The sequence below is a fragment of the Varroa jacobsoni genome, unplaced genomic scaffold (genome assembly GCF_002532875.2).
Source record: "Varroa jacobsoni isolate VJ856 unplaced genomic scaffold, vjacob_1.0 scaffold_791, whole genome shotgun sequence".
NCBI lineage: Eukaryota > Metazoa > Arthropoda > Arachnida > Mesostigmata > Varroidae > Varroa > Varroa jacobsoni.
This window is the reverse complement of record NW_019213693.1, coordinates 122,014-137,165: the sequence shown is the minus strand read 5'-3', so window position 1 is coordinate 137,165 and position 15,152 is coordinate 122,014. Positions and strand designations below refer to the sequence as shown.

Sequence of the window (15,152 nt, the reverse complement as noted above, 5' to 3'; positions counted from 1 at the left end):
GCAAAAAAAGGTTTAAATAGAACAAATTTCAGGCTGGTTAAATTAGGGGCGATATTGTAAGTGAAAGGCCCCTTATAGATCGTCGTATATATATCGTCGTAGTGCCCCTATATATCGTCTATATAAGTCTAGACGCAAGCGGTTTCATTGCTTCAGAGAGTGTCGTGGCCCCCCCCCCCCTGTTCCCACGTTATTTTGCGTGACTTCTCCAAGGTGACAATAGTTCTAAAAACTATAAGACAATAAGAAAAAGCTTCTACAGAGAGAATGATAATACAGTCATAATATAAGCCGTCCCCGATGCCTAGTTACCTAGTGACTTCCCATAAGCCAGAAACGTATTATCTGATTTCCTGAACCTTTCATCATAAATCATTTGAAGTTTTGGCCTTTACAAAGGTACATATAGTAATTTGAACTTCACTTGTGTTAGAGCATCTTATTGTTGCTTGAAGTTACTATTGTAATGACATTCACAAATTGCTAATGCGCAAGTTTTCCCCTGCGAACAGTGGGATGGCCCCTAGGAAGTAGGTAAACATGGTACGGGTGTGTGGTGTAATACGAAGTCTCCTTTAAGAAACAAAATCTTTGTCGGGTTTAACCGGCCGATTTTTTTTTACTGCTAGATCCTTAAGCTTACCCTGTAAGCGACAACTGGGAGTTGAAACGCTGCAAAGCAGTCAAACGGAAAAATCGATGAAGCCTAATTCAAAAGCGCGAAACTGTTAACGCGCCTTTACATCTTTTTGTAATATGTTGGAACTTCACCGGTTATATGAGGCAAGCAAGCTGAAGTAGGTGAATCGATTAACAATATCAGCGTTCAGCTTGAGGTATGCAGTGCGTTACGAGCTGCTCCTCTCTCTGTCTGAACTTTATTGCTTCGATTTTGGTTATGTTGATGGTCAGTGTCCATTTCGAGACGGTAAAATGTAGCCCGGCTAAAGCTTGCTGTACATGGAGGCAAACACTCCCACAACCAAATAAATCGCCTCCATAGAGGAAAACTGTCACCATATGTTTGACCCCTGTATTTTGTCTGGAAGACCTCAAGCAAACCTGCAAAAAGGAAGGGGTCAAATTATTATTCTGGGCCTTACCTGTAGTCTGGCAATTCCGAGACTCTATCGTCGATTTTAACCCTATTCCCTATGAGCAGCGCTGCTATTAAGTTAAGCACGTGAACGAGAACTCTCGTCGACGAAGATGCTTAAGACTAAATTCGTTGAAACTTCGTAGCATTGAAACTTATAAGCCCTACCGTACGTATATCGCCGAGGGCTACCTGAGAGTGTCGGAAAATAGAATTTTACCTACCGTTTTGGTTGAACACTCCTTCCTGAATCCGTGTTGCTTCCCGGATATTCTAATCACGCTGTGCTTTTCCCAAAATAAAACTTTCAAATGAATAATGAGCCCAGCTAGCTGCTAATTAATAATTTTCTTACTAAAGTTCAATGAAATTAACAAATAACTTACCTTAGATCTCAGCCAAATTACTAGTAGAAGTGCATATCTGCTTTGTCACGACCACCGTCAAATCAAACAAAAGCCGTTGTATAGACTTCAGAGGTGCCTGATTCTATAGACAAATGCCTTCTAAACACTGCCTCTGTCGGTTTTTTCGCTTGAAAAACATTGCTTACCATTCAGCATTCTCCTATCACTTTGCTTTTCTATAAACAAATAAACGAAACTTCGTTTATGAATTATCTTGGCCCGAGAAGGAAACCCATCGCTGTGTCTAAGGGGTTTTCGTGCGAAGGCGATAAACATTTGTTTGCAAAGCGTGCTAGCATCAGTGGGCCCTTACAAACAATATGGTCGATTGAATTCGCAGTGACATACGACGCTATATGTCCAGTGTACATGCCCGCAGTGTAATATGTCGTTACGAATCAATGGATTCCGTACGATTTTATCTGCTCGATTCCTTTTGTATAGCTCTATGACATGTTTGGGTTCTTTAGCTTCATGTTGCCTGTTGCAACGATGTAGCATCAGAAGCATGCAAGGGAAACGCCAAAAGCAGATAAATCCGCCTTCTCTTTTACATTATTCTTTTCAGAGAAAAACTGATTTTTTGTTCAATACAATTATGCTTTGGGAGTGAAAACGCTTTGTCATTGCAGGGAAACTCAATATTGATCTTAGACCTCGACAAAATGATGGTGCCTTCTCGAGATACCTTAGCTTTGAAGAACCGACTTTGAAGAAATGAGGACGGTCTACGCTATCTTGTTCCAAGCGGGAAAGGGTCCGATCTGATAATTATAAGAGTATTTTACGGTAGAGCAGGCGTAACATAACTCTAATTTTCTCTGTCCTAATAGGTAATGTTTACGATATATACATGTTTTTCTATCACTACCCTGTTTAAATCAATGGGTTAGATAGATTTGAGTATAGCAAACTTTCCGTCACGCGACCAAAAATCAAGTAATAAAATAAGTACCGTATTCAATAATTTTATTTTTATATTACTCAATAAGTTCATGCAAAAAACTCAGAAGTACTACATATGATCTAGGAAACATCGAACCTTCGATCTGTCTTTACAGCAGAACCATAGTTATCTTCTTAGTACAATGATTTTGTGTGTCAACGTTGTTAAAAGAGTCTTCTCAACAGCAAAGGAACTAACTGTCTTGTAACTTGTACCTTTTTTTTGTATGTATTACTAAACTTCTTTAGACAGAGATTGGAAATGATAGATTCGTTTTTCTGTTACGCTAGGCAGTTCTAATCAATTAATGTGGCTGCGTTATTATTATTACTGACTTCTCAGGATTTTTTCTTTTTGTCAAGCAGCACTAGGGATGCGAACCACGTTATACAGGGTAAAACCAGGAAGAGAGTATGGTTCGCCATCGTTCAGAAAGTCAAAACGGCGATTCTTGTCACTCGTATCTTTACAGCTTTTGCTCCAGGTTTCAAAATACGAGGATTTATTTAGATTTATCAAAAACCTGCTACCAGCTACCTATCATGACGATGTACTTTTCACTGTCACCCACGGCAAGGAGCCCAATTCGTCAAATAAACCCATTTTCAAGCTGCTACTGCATTGGCAAATTATCAGTTTAAATAGACAGCAGGTAGATCATGACGGTATCCTGAAAGCATAATGAGTATATATTCATTTGGAAAATCTCACCAAGCACTTATCCAAGAAAGTGTAAATATCATCGAACAGTTTAAAGAAGACCAACGAGTCATTGCTTAATTTATATGTATATGCCCGATTCGATGTTTACCTCTAATAATTGAATTATATTTCTTCTCTTTTATTGTACTAATTATTAACCGGTAATTTTTATCGAATAAATATGTCGGAATAAATATGGGCCGTTATGATTCTTCTTGGGCCTATTGAATGAAACGCAGGAGCCTATCATTCGCAAACATGTTCGCTGATAGGTTTGGCTGACTATGCAGCTCAGCTGCCTGAAAGGAGCATCGTAAACAACAAGTCAATCTTTGATACTCTAGAGGTTATAAAAGGTACAAACGTAATTTGTTGAAATCATGTTTCACAAAAAGTGAGACTAAAGGAGATTTTCCAGGTACAGAGTATTGGACATCTGCAGTCGATTATAAGCACATAAGTCATGTTCCACAAAGAACGTATCGTGCATCTTTAGATGATGATTTTGCACGACGATGTTTTTTACATGATCAACTATGAACTATTGCCTGAGAAACCTGTAACCGCACTGGACTTCTTGCCCGGCTATATGGTGAGTTTACCTAGCACGAATTCGAATGCTTTACACGAGATTCACTATTAGAATTAAGTTAAATTTCGCTCTGCTAATCTCATCTTTTTTTTTTTACATTGCTACAATATTATACCCTACTTTTTGTCGATGTCATCTGGCATTCTCATCGAAGGAATGTTTTGAAGGTTCTTTAGGGCTTTCCTTGCCGGCGCAGGAGAACAATGGGTGCCGATGTCTTGACTACACCATTGCAGATGATATACAGTTCCCCTCTGTTTGCAAGAATTGGGCCCACGTTAGGTTTCCTTGGGACGGAAAGAGTGGATGCGGGCTTGTCTCAGGGCAGACGGGTTTTGTTGGATGGATTTTAATAAGATTGACAGTTTCACGGACCGTCGCGCCCACCCGGTGGCGGCTTGGGCTCCGATCAGGTCTAGCTGGGTCCGATCGCTAGATACGATGGCAGCTGCAGCTCTAAAGTAGCTGTATCGTTCAAGGCGTATTGCCGCCATATCGAAAATGACTGCATTCCCTTCATAGGCCCAGCTTCCCGCAGTCTTGTAGCTAGGCACACCAATATTCAGTCCCGTGTTATCGAGCCGGCTGAGACAAGTCGAGCGTACGTTTTCTCCTCCATCGCCACCCGGTTTCAAGTTCTGGGCTGCGAGTGTAGCGTTCAGTGTCCGGAGCCATTCGAAGTTGCTGCTACAGCTGCGCGGTGCGCCTTGTGACTGCGTTACCACCTCTCCCGATAACTGGAAAGATCGCTCCCAACTGTCAAAGCCGCTAAGAGTAGAACGATGACAAGGGACCAATGCCTGCTGTCCACTGCAGGCACTAGGAAAAGATGAGAACAATCAACGTATGCGTGTATGTGTGTGCTCATTTCATAGTTATAATGTAGGAAACAGTGGCAGGGAAATAGTGAAGGCAGAAGCCGCAATAGCAAAGACTGGAATCAGTGCTTGGCTATCCTTCGATACATGAACAATGTGTTCATGTATGTCATGGTCCAGAGCACATTGCGTATGTGTACAGATATCAGCGCCGCTTGATTCTAGCTTTTTTTTTTTTCTATCTATAGGATATTCAGCTTCCTAGGCTAAAATAAGGTTACATCAATAGCATCATTAATGTTTGCCCCTTCGTATTTCAGTTTTCAGTGCTCAGTAGCAGTATCAGACACTTCGTTCGAATCCTGAAATAGACACGTTCATTTCATGTCGGCGCTCAGCCAAGTGAGATAAAGATGATGAAAGTTTTACTTGAAACATTTCATATGAATCAGCTTATAGAAATAACAGGCCAAAATGACAAGGTGCTAATAATGCTTCACTTGAATTGTTCAGACGGCACCCTTCTTAACAGACAGATCAAGTGTTCATGCTCGTTCTCCTGTCTGATCACCGCTATCCTTTTCTCTTCATGTCCTTTCCTCCGTCTGAGAAGAGGGCTAACATACATGTTCCATTCATTATTGTCAGATTCTTTATCATGCTGCCAGAAAACGGAGTATTCAATGCAATGCCTTGTGGCGGCGAGCAGTATGCATTATATAATAATCTATGTTGAATGCTGCCTTCTGTCGTGAGAACGGGTGGACGGATGAGGTCTGTTCATGTACGAGTATGCTCATGTACACTGTAAACAAGTGTACGAGCAAAATAGGATGAGTTCTATTGCATTATGGCGGCCTATTGCTATTTATACCTGTATGCAGCAGGAAAAGAGAAGATTTCTCGGGAAGCAATGAAGCTTTCTTCGTATTCCCGTCGTTCCTTCTCTGCACAGAGTTTCGTGGCTTCTAACGAACGTGCCACTTCAGTCGCCGAGTAGATATGCTTGAAGTGCGTCTATGACTAAGTGCGGTGGTGGCCCAAAGTAGGAAGAGCCTCCATGGCTTCCATCCCCTCGTAACAGCATTGTCAGTGCGTTCATCTCCTCCGCTACTTTCGCTTTGGCTATTCTCGATGCTGTTCAACGCGCCTTTTCCCAGTCTCAATCGGTGGGAAGAAACAAAACGTGCGGAAAGCCTGAAGAAACTGGCGGAACCACCGGTGTGCACAACATGGCCAAACCTCGAATAGAGGCCTTATAGCAGGCATAGAATGAAGCCAGACAGGTGGAGAATAGAAGTACAGGACGTATAAAAGAAAGAGAGAGAGAGAGAGAAGAGAGAGAGAGAGAGAGAGGGAAAACTTGATGATAACAGACCTTTTGTCTTACGACGCTCGCCTAGAGCCCCCTTCATCCTGGCGCGCTATGTAGAAGCAGCGCAACTGCTACGGCCACTTGGCGCAAGCCGAGACTACGTCACTCGGTGCTATTGGTCGCCGCCGGCGGTTCGGTCGAATACGAACGACGGGTAGCTCTGCCTTTAGAAACAGGACTAACACGCGACGAGAGAACAGAGAGAGTGACGACGCTTGAGAATACGGTAAAGAAAAAAACAATAGTGAAGAACGAGCCATCGAGCGAGGAAAACGGCCGACATGAGAGAAAGCGACCGACCGCTAGCGAGAATGGAACCGAACGACTGAACGTGGGCTACCGCTTGAAAAGTCGGAACGAGTGGAACCCGAGGCCTGCATGGCGCGGCGGCCCTGGAAAGGCGAGATGCCTAGCCCCCAGAGAAAACGACTGAACAATGGGCGTAAAGGCCCACTAAGGCAGAGAGGCCGACTCTTCACTAGATTTCCCTGTTTTTGCGTCAAATGAGGGAGACCTTTAGTCAAACGGCCCCTAATTCTGCCAATGGAATGGCATTGGCGAATATGCTTCTTCAGTATGGGCCACACACGAGGCAGATAGTGAAGAAAATCCGAAAAAGTAAGAGAGTTCAGCAGGCTAGGAAAGAGTGTGCAGGAAAGTGATAGCTAGGGGCTTTGGGAGATTCGGGTGAACAGGATGAAGGCAATGGTGAGGGCTCGACGAAAGCTCTGCCGTAAGCCTAGAAACGCGTGTAGTAAGTGCAAAATAATACCGTCTTCCTCGGGACTAGGGGAATAGTAATTCTCGGTGGAACAACGAGTAATAAAAGAGCAAGACTGCGGACCAGAGGGAGAGATTAAGCGTCAGTGATAACAAAAAACAATGAGGCAGATCACACACGAAGGGAGAAGTTCATGTGACGATAGCTAATGAGATCTTAGTAACTCATTTTCATTAAGCCAATCAGTATAAGGGAGCTCCAAACTAAACAGTATTGGAACAACTGCTATCTGATAATGCTAACACAACGATGAATGTAGGCATATATTGCCGTGACCACTATAAGGAAAGCCCCCAGGTTCTAATGCAGTGTTGCAGTACTGAGATATAGTGGAATGTTAAATCCACTAGATATGTATCTAATGAATAAACGATCGAGAAACAAAGTTTTCGTAACCCGACAGGGCCGAAAATAGATAAGCTTCAGCGTACAAAACAAACATCGGTTATCTACTGATAGCTTAAATCATCTTCGAAGACGAATTTAGTCTGTCCAAGAACAAAAAGCCGGGTAAGCGACGATATTATAACCGCTTTAATGCGTGCGTATACCATTTCGTGAATTTGCTTCTTACTAATTCCACAAATGGTCGATCTCCGTTCGCTTTTACCATTTTTTAACTTGCTTTGTGGGTTTTTTGCCCTATTCAATCCGACGGGAAAGCAATGACCAGGTGCGCCAAATCAGTCCTTTAAAACAATAACGATCCAAAAAAGGGCTAGAGAATATCCGTAACGTATTAACAGTTTTCGATCAGATTTCTATGATATGTACGCGTATAGCGGCCCTCCTAACCAGCGTCTGCACGTCTAGCACCGATAACGCTGGTATTGTATTATCCCTCCTGGTTAGGATTAATGCAATCGGTAATTAGAACAGGGTCTCTATGAAATAACGCGACCAGGATATTTTGGGAAATAGGTCAGTGTTTTATTTAAGCTAATGTCTTAAAATGTAGCATTATTCAATGAAAGCATAAAAAAATAATTCCGTTATGACGGCTCAGTTGTTTAGCAGTTGCTAATTGGAAACGCAGTGAACAGAAACACACTTTGAGTTTTTGTCCAGTTATAAGTATATTTATTATCCGGGGCAACCTGTGGCCAATACATTGTAAGGTGATAATTTCGAAATATATAGAGCTTACTTTGAAGGTTGTTATACACGCCTATGGCATATTTTCACATTAGTTCTACTATTATCTGCGTTGCTCCTAATCTGATAATTGAAAAATAAATTGTAACTGCGATTTTTAGTAAGTTGTACGTTCTACAATCGCTTCAGATGTCTGCTTTCATACTGGTAGATTCTAGATCCAGGTTCGAACCCGGACACAGACACACGTCGTTTTGTGATAGTAGGGAACCAGCCTTCTGTCTGACAGGATGTCTCACGGCGATATCAAACGTAAAACTCGAAACACAGAGACTGTGGAGAAATCCACTTTAAATTGAGTTAGTCGCCAAATCCTTTAGTAATCAGGTAGCATTGTCAAACAAATACACTAGCGAGAGCTGAGTAGATAAAAAAAAAAATGCACAATGCTAAGTAGATAATCAATTATGGTTGATTTTAGTGAATCTCTTCGTTTTTTTTTTGCCCGCTTCCCGCCTCTTTTCCTACCCTGCCTTATTCTCAATGGTACCTGACATGCTTCAACACTGGACAAATGAATTGTTTTATACCGATATCGCAATTAGATATTTCAGATACAAGGCCATTGCCATCTCGTATCCTGCAAATGAAGCTGCGTCGACCAACGTTTGATGTTCTTTTCTATGAAAAGGAAAATCAAGTAGGCCCAATAAAAGCCGTCTCAGTCCTGACCACAAGATACATCCGACCTATTTTTTTTTCGCTAATATTATTACAGATTGATAATACTTTATGAAAAATTTACAGTTTAACGTAGCTAGAAATTCTTGGTTTCTCTAAAAGAATAATACCCTAATTGAATAGAATGAAGCAACTGTTCTTGAGACGACGATCTTGTTGTTTCTCAAAAAAGACTACCTACGCCATATAATCGCTAGTTAAAGAATGGCAGCTGCGAGCTAGCTTGTCTTATATCAATGTAAAATTTGGAAATCTAATTTGTCAGATTATATATATATCAGCTAGCATAGATGGGCTACGCAACGAACGTGCTATACATAACGTATGTCTATAGCCAGGGCAACAAGGCATGCCAGTGGGTAATCATTAAGCCCATCCGGTTAAGACGCGGTTGTATTGGCAAACCTTGCTTTTCTCCGAAAGTCTTGTGCAACTAGCATCCTCCTATCGAGCGCACGCCTCTTGGGAAAGTTATCATTGGCTTACTAGTTTTATTTTGCTTCCACCAAAACTCCCATATTCTTTGCTATTCTATGGCAACGAAATACAGTGTACGTTCTCAGGTATAGCAGAAGTAGTCTCTTGCTAAATGCCCTCTCCTCTCTGTTTTGTCATAGGAGTAGAATGAGCTCTTCGTTACAACCAAGTAACGTTAACGAATTAGCATCAGTAGCAACCGTAGTACTAGCAAGCTCCAAGCTCACAACCAGCCTTACTGACCTTGGCTCCCAGAGGCTCATGTGTGAGGATAAATCGCTTTGCACCTCACTTTGACCGATGCATTTCGCTGCCTGGTGCGCCCACGAGTTGGTGCTCATCGCTACTTCTGTGGCCATGCCGATAGCTAGCTTTTGGCCTTCTTACTAGCCTTCCAAAAGTTTGGCCTGACTTCGTATAAAAGACTGCCGCCTTTGATATTCAAATCGCCGCGGCCGTCGGGAACTCTTCTATCTAGCTGTATTCTTTTTACATCTGCATCATTCCTTTTCGCTCTCTCTCTGTTTCGAGGATCGTCCTCAACCAAAGTCGGAACTAAACACAGTCAGGCCAAGCCGTAGCTCGGTAGGTCGAAGCAACCTGCCGTGCTACCACCCGGAAGCCATACTTCCCTTTTAACTTCCCAACTATAGTATACAACGATACCATATGGACCATGGCGTTTTCTTTTGCTATCTCCTTATAGCGTCTTGATATCCTTGTCTCAGTTAAACTGACTCGGATACACCACAATATCTCAGACTAGACCAGCGACCGGCTACAAAAGAATGCAACAGCCGGTTGTGTGGAGCCGAATGTCAGCAGCTGGAGTTCCGGCAGAAAAGAGAATTGCGGCCTCCCACGCACGGCGAACAGGGTGAAAGACAGGAGGAGGCGAAGAAAAAGAATGGGAGAAAGAAGAAATGCATGGGAGCAAACAAGCAAGCGACCTATGCGATGAGCGTTTATGTGCGGTTCTGCAACAGAAGTTTCCAGATGAATGTATCTCCTATTTGCTTCTTTCCGTTTCATCCGTATAGCTTTAACTGAAGCAAGCAATGATTCTAAACGTGCCGCCAACTTTTGGCCGCCTTAAAATCCAGCTTCGCTCACAGGACTTGGAATACCAGGCAACTGGTCAGGCCGGCATAGGCAACGACGTACCTTCTAGTCTTTATAGTTTATTCTACATCGCGCAGATTTCGTTTCGTCTTTGTCTAACTGACCGGATATCAGGCGGACTTTTGCCAGTGCTCAACAGGAAGACGAGCATGCAAGCATCTACCTGCGAAGTTAGCTGCGAGCAATATAAAAGCTAGATATCAATCCACACTGATGAGAACCTTTGCTCACTTCTTCCTGCCGTCGTACATCTTTCTTATAGGCACCACTAACCGACCTACATATATATATATGTATTCAACGTACGTTTACGGTTGTGGTCATATACAGACACTATTATGATTAATTTGCATCTTTCACACTATATTGACAGACAATATTTTCCATTCATATTAATGTTGTATCCCAGAATAGAGCTTTGTATTACTGGGGTTAATTATTTGTTCTGCTGTTATCACTTCACCACGCCTTCAGCGTACCCTTTGACGTTCTGTTCTTTATCTGTTCCTTTTCTCCTCATATTGTGTCGGCTTGTCCAGCCCTTAACTAGAGTCAATCGGTCAAAGGACTGATAAGCTTCAGAATTTTACATACCGTACTGATGTTAGGCATCGTCTCAGCAGCTATCCTCTTCGAGCACGAAACGAAGTGTGTCTACGTCCGCTTTCGAACCTAAATTTCCTTACGTATTTCTAAATTGATTAGATAAACACATTGGTGCCGCTACATCGTTATGGGGATGTGGCGAGAGGTGTACCGCGTCCTTTACAGTCCAAAAAGTAGGACAATGGGCATAAATCAAAATTCCGCTTCTTTTCGTCACTCGTGTTCGCCTAAGCATTACTCTCAACCTGCAAAGATGGCCTGTTCCAAATGCGCCTTCTGTAGCCTGCATGTTTTATCGTCGTCACCGCCCAATACTTGCTTGAGTTTTTCGCTTAGCTCCTCAAAATTCCACTATTTCTCGATTTACTTCCACTTTTCTTTTTTTGTGAGCGCAATATAACCGCGAGTTCATTTTTCCCACCTCAGCTTCGCAGCCGCTACCCCCCAGCCGGCTCTCACATGCGCAAGCAAAGCAGTCGGCGACCACGCACACTACGAGGATAGGTACCATCTTACACTAGTCTCGGGCATTTTTCGGTACGCGCATGCCAACTCTTTGAGCTCGATTCGCTCGTAGAAGTCTATGGCAAGACAGCTCAAAAAACGATGGTGCAACGCTAATCAGCCGATGCAGTATGCCGCAGATTGCTGCCGTCGCCGTTCTTGCAAAAGAGACGGAAAGGAAAAGTATGAGATGAGGCGTCGTTGCGTAAATCACGGTCGCACAACCGCGACTCGTAGTCTGCCGTCAGATAGCAACGGCCGAGGCAATGGGCATCTGCGTCACGGGCAGCGAGTACGGGGTCGATTCACGGTAGACGATAATGTTATATGCAGACCGTATCACTGGCCGAGGCTGAGCAGCGCTGCATTTTGACCCGATGCAGAGGGGCTGAGAAGGGGGAGGTATTAGAAATCTGCTTGCCTGGGTGTATATAAGGAGAAAGCAGGAAAAAAGAAAAAGAGGAGAGAAGACTCTTCTCTAAGCGCTGTTATCAGTGCTAGTTCCCTTTATTCGATAGAATCGGGCCACCGAATTGCTGTGCAGAAGTTGCTGACGGCAAAAATGGGTCGGTTTAGAGATCCATCTCGCTTCCATTGTCGCAGTGGCAGCTAGGGCGTTTGCGAATCTGGCGATAACGCAACCCTGAACAAATCTCCTACTAAGAGGCTAACTCTTTCGTCCAAAACAACTCCAGTAAAACCACGACGGATAATAAGAACAACCGAGTTTAGCATAACGAGGCATGCAGCATAAGGAAAAACAGACGGAAGTTGTGTGTAGCGACAAACACGGCGAAACTCTGGAGTATCGGCCGTATTGGTTACACTGGTAATCCGGGCTCTAGAGACAAACTCGGTCTTCCGTGATATATGGTACTCGCACGAAGGTAAATCATGAACGAGGCTTTCTTCCGCTACTGCACCAGGAAAGAAAAAAGTGCAAATGAAATAAGAAGAAGTGATGCTATGGCGTCGGTCTAACGCCGTTAGTAAGAGCTGAGAAGGTAGCTAATGGAGGTAATGCCCAGTTACGTTCACCTGTGGCCCCTGCATCAGCCTTGTGCCCACGATGGGCCACAGGCAGGGCACACTCTTGTCTGTCCTGGCAATTTGAGTGCCCGGCAATGTTCAATGCTACGCTAGTGCGACTGAATATAGAACGGATCATTTAGAAGTGTCGGCCGACTGCGTCTACCTACTCTGCGTTGGATACTAAAACGCCGTCCATCTGAGGACAAATTTTAGACTTCGCAGAAGTACCTACGATTGACGCGCATCCACTGTTGTTTTGAACAAAAGCCTATTAGTAGACCATTCGTAAGAAAGCAAATTTACTGAGTATTACTGCTCAATACAGGAGACTAGAAAAATGCTTGCGTTATATGCATATTACCAAAGGGTACAGAGAGAAGAATACTTGGGGGTCATTTGTTAATTGCCCAGATTTGAAAAGCAGTCTTGTAAAAATTACTCGACAAAAATACTAGCTTTTTGATGTGATCAGCGTAACACTCTTCTGATGTTGAGTTGTGGTATGCTAATCCATATTGTGTTATTGGTGAATTTGAATACAGTTTGGTCAAATCTCTTTTTTTGTGGCCTCTTAACTATAGTACTATAATGAGCTGGGTCAGCGGCCATTCTGTGAAAATGACGCGAAGCTTACGATCTAATTGAACTCATATCGTCGTATCTTTTCCGCGAACTCTGACCCCTGGTCATCTCCTAACGTGAAATTTCGGATAAGAGAACCACTAGTCAGATTTATGAACTGAAGAAAAATCCTCCTAAATCGTGACAAATGGGCGTCATGTTTTTTTTTAGCATTAATAACATAGTTTTTCTCGTTTGATTTTGTACAACAAATCGTTTTCTTCAGACTGCAAAATCATTACAGATCGTATCCTAACTGTTGAATTATAGAAGCAGGGTAGATAATGAGAGATATATTTCTTTTGTGTGATCAAACAAGTATTCAGCTATAAAAATATAAGGCGGTTTTTTTTCACAGGATAAAGCTGTGTAATCACGAAGTTCCACATTTCCTGTCTGTATACAAGCCATGCATGGAAATTTTCCAATATATTCTGTATTAATTCGTTGCAATGGCTCAACAATCTGTCTGACGTGTACCTAATAGGTAGGACTCTATAAGGGCTCATGTGAGATCTTCGCGTGCGTTACTATGTGCTCCTATAGTCTTACTTCACTTGTGCCAGCTTACGTTCACAAAAAGCTAGCCGGTAGCTATCAATGCAATAATATAAAACTTCGTTGCTTCTCTACTGTACCCCGTTTAAGCGAGCTTTGCCTAAGCTTTGTTTTTCAGGCAGCGTACAAACTATGATCTAATATTGTACCACTATGATTGTCCCTTAGTGCTAACACACTTATTCACGTCGTATTATCGGTTACTTCGGACTTCAAGGAGTTCGGTTACAGAGATACTAATGGGGCAATGAGAACAATTGCCATACTTAAAAACCTCATAGCGATTGTAAAAATCGTTATATCTTACTTTTGTTGTTAATTAATTTTACTCATATAAAAACTATAGTCATAGGCATGATTGCGTGTCAATTTAGCTCGCCTGTTGTTCGTACTTGACACCTATTCTGTTGCCACATATGGACACTCGAGCGTTGATATTACCATTAGTGTTTTTTGGATTAGAAATTCTCTTTATGTCGGTATAGAGATCGCGCTGGAGATGATCATGTATTAGGACTTTATAGCTATAGCGGTGGTAAAGCTGCGTGCGCACGTTTCGTTGAATTGGAACGTGTTGCAGTATTGGCTTGCCTGCCGATGCAGCATTGCCTGAAAGGCGAGCCTAACGTACTTGATTTACCTATCATTAATTTAGTGCAATTAGGCTACGCATTGAAGCTATGTAATAGGCCACTGATTAATTTTCATCGACCTACGAAACGGAAGATGGCTCTTGCTGATTCGTTCTGTTCGTTAAGCGAACAAGGGCGTTGTTAATTAAGACAAAAGCGATGTTGTTCAATGATACGCGACTATTATGTATATACATCGTCCTATTTCCCGACGCGCTGCCGGCTCCGTTCCTCTCTGACGGCGGCTTTACAACAAGACGTTAAAGGCAAAAGATGTAGTGGAAGCTATATAAAATATAATGCCCCATTAACGACGGTACTTTAATGCCCGTCATGGATACTTTCCTCTTCACAGCTTTCTTCAACCACTCGCTTGCACTGCTGCCATCGGATGCTGCGGGTTGGCCCCTCGAATCCTAAACCAAAGCCTTCGTTCATCGGGACAACCGGCCAGGTTGTAGCGGCGTGTTGTTTGAAGAGGGCACTTAAACAGCACCACGAGAGAAAGCTGAAGTGCACTTGGTAGCAACGAGCAGCAGTGGCGGTAGTACTTCACGTTACTCCTTTAAGATATCATTAGTAGCAAATTGCAGCGATATGACGGAGTTATGGGGGTTGTGAGGCGAATATGAGGGTTAACAGTAGGTTTGCTACTGGCTTCCAGTGCTCGAGTCAGTGGGCGCAACGGGAGCTAGTAATAATGGCGAAACGAGTGACTCGGTAGGTATGCGTCTACTGGAAAGGTTAACAGTAGACTCGGCAAGCATGTTATATTTTGATGGGGCTTCACATGAGACATCATTGAGAACAGTTACCACGCCGAAAAGTTACGCAGCACGACATGTCAGTTGCATCGAGGTAGCACAAAAAAAAGCCCACACTTGTTGGGTTAATCATTTCATCAAGTTTCATATGGATTTGAACATCATAGCATTGTGTGAATTGCGGAGAGCTGCAAGTGTGTATGTTATTTGGGCTATCGTAGTAATACCGTAGCCATATTACAAAAAAGTTATACAATCGAACGGCCGTTTTTGTTCAGATTAA

At 42.9% G+C, this 15,152-nt stretch overlaps 1 long non-coding RNA gene across 1 annotated transcript; it reads right to left on the bottom strand.

The window, feature by feature from the left end:
* Positions 1-2,446: 2,446 nt before the first annotated feature.
* On the bottom strand, positions 2,447-4,591 carry LOC111263796 (uncharacterized). The gene is made up of 2 exons (XR_015312454.1): positions 3,864-4,591; positions 2,447-3,450 (listed from the first exon to the last, which is right to left on the bottom strand). It is a non-coding gene; the product is annotated as an uncharacterized LOC111263796 (long non-coding RNA).
* Positions 4,592-15,152: the final 10,561 nt, after the last annotated feature.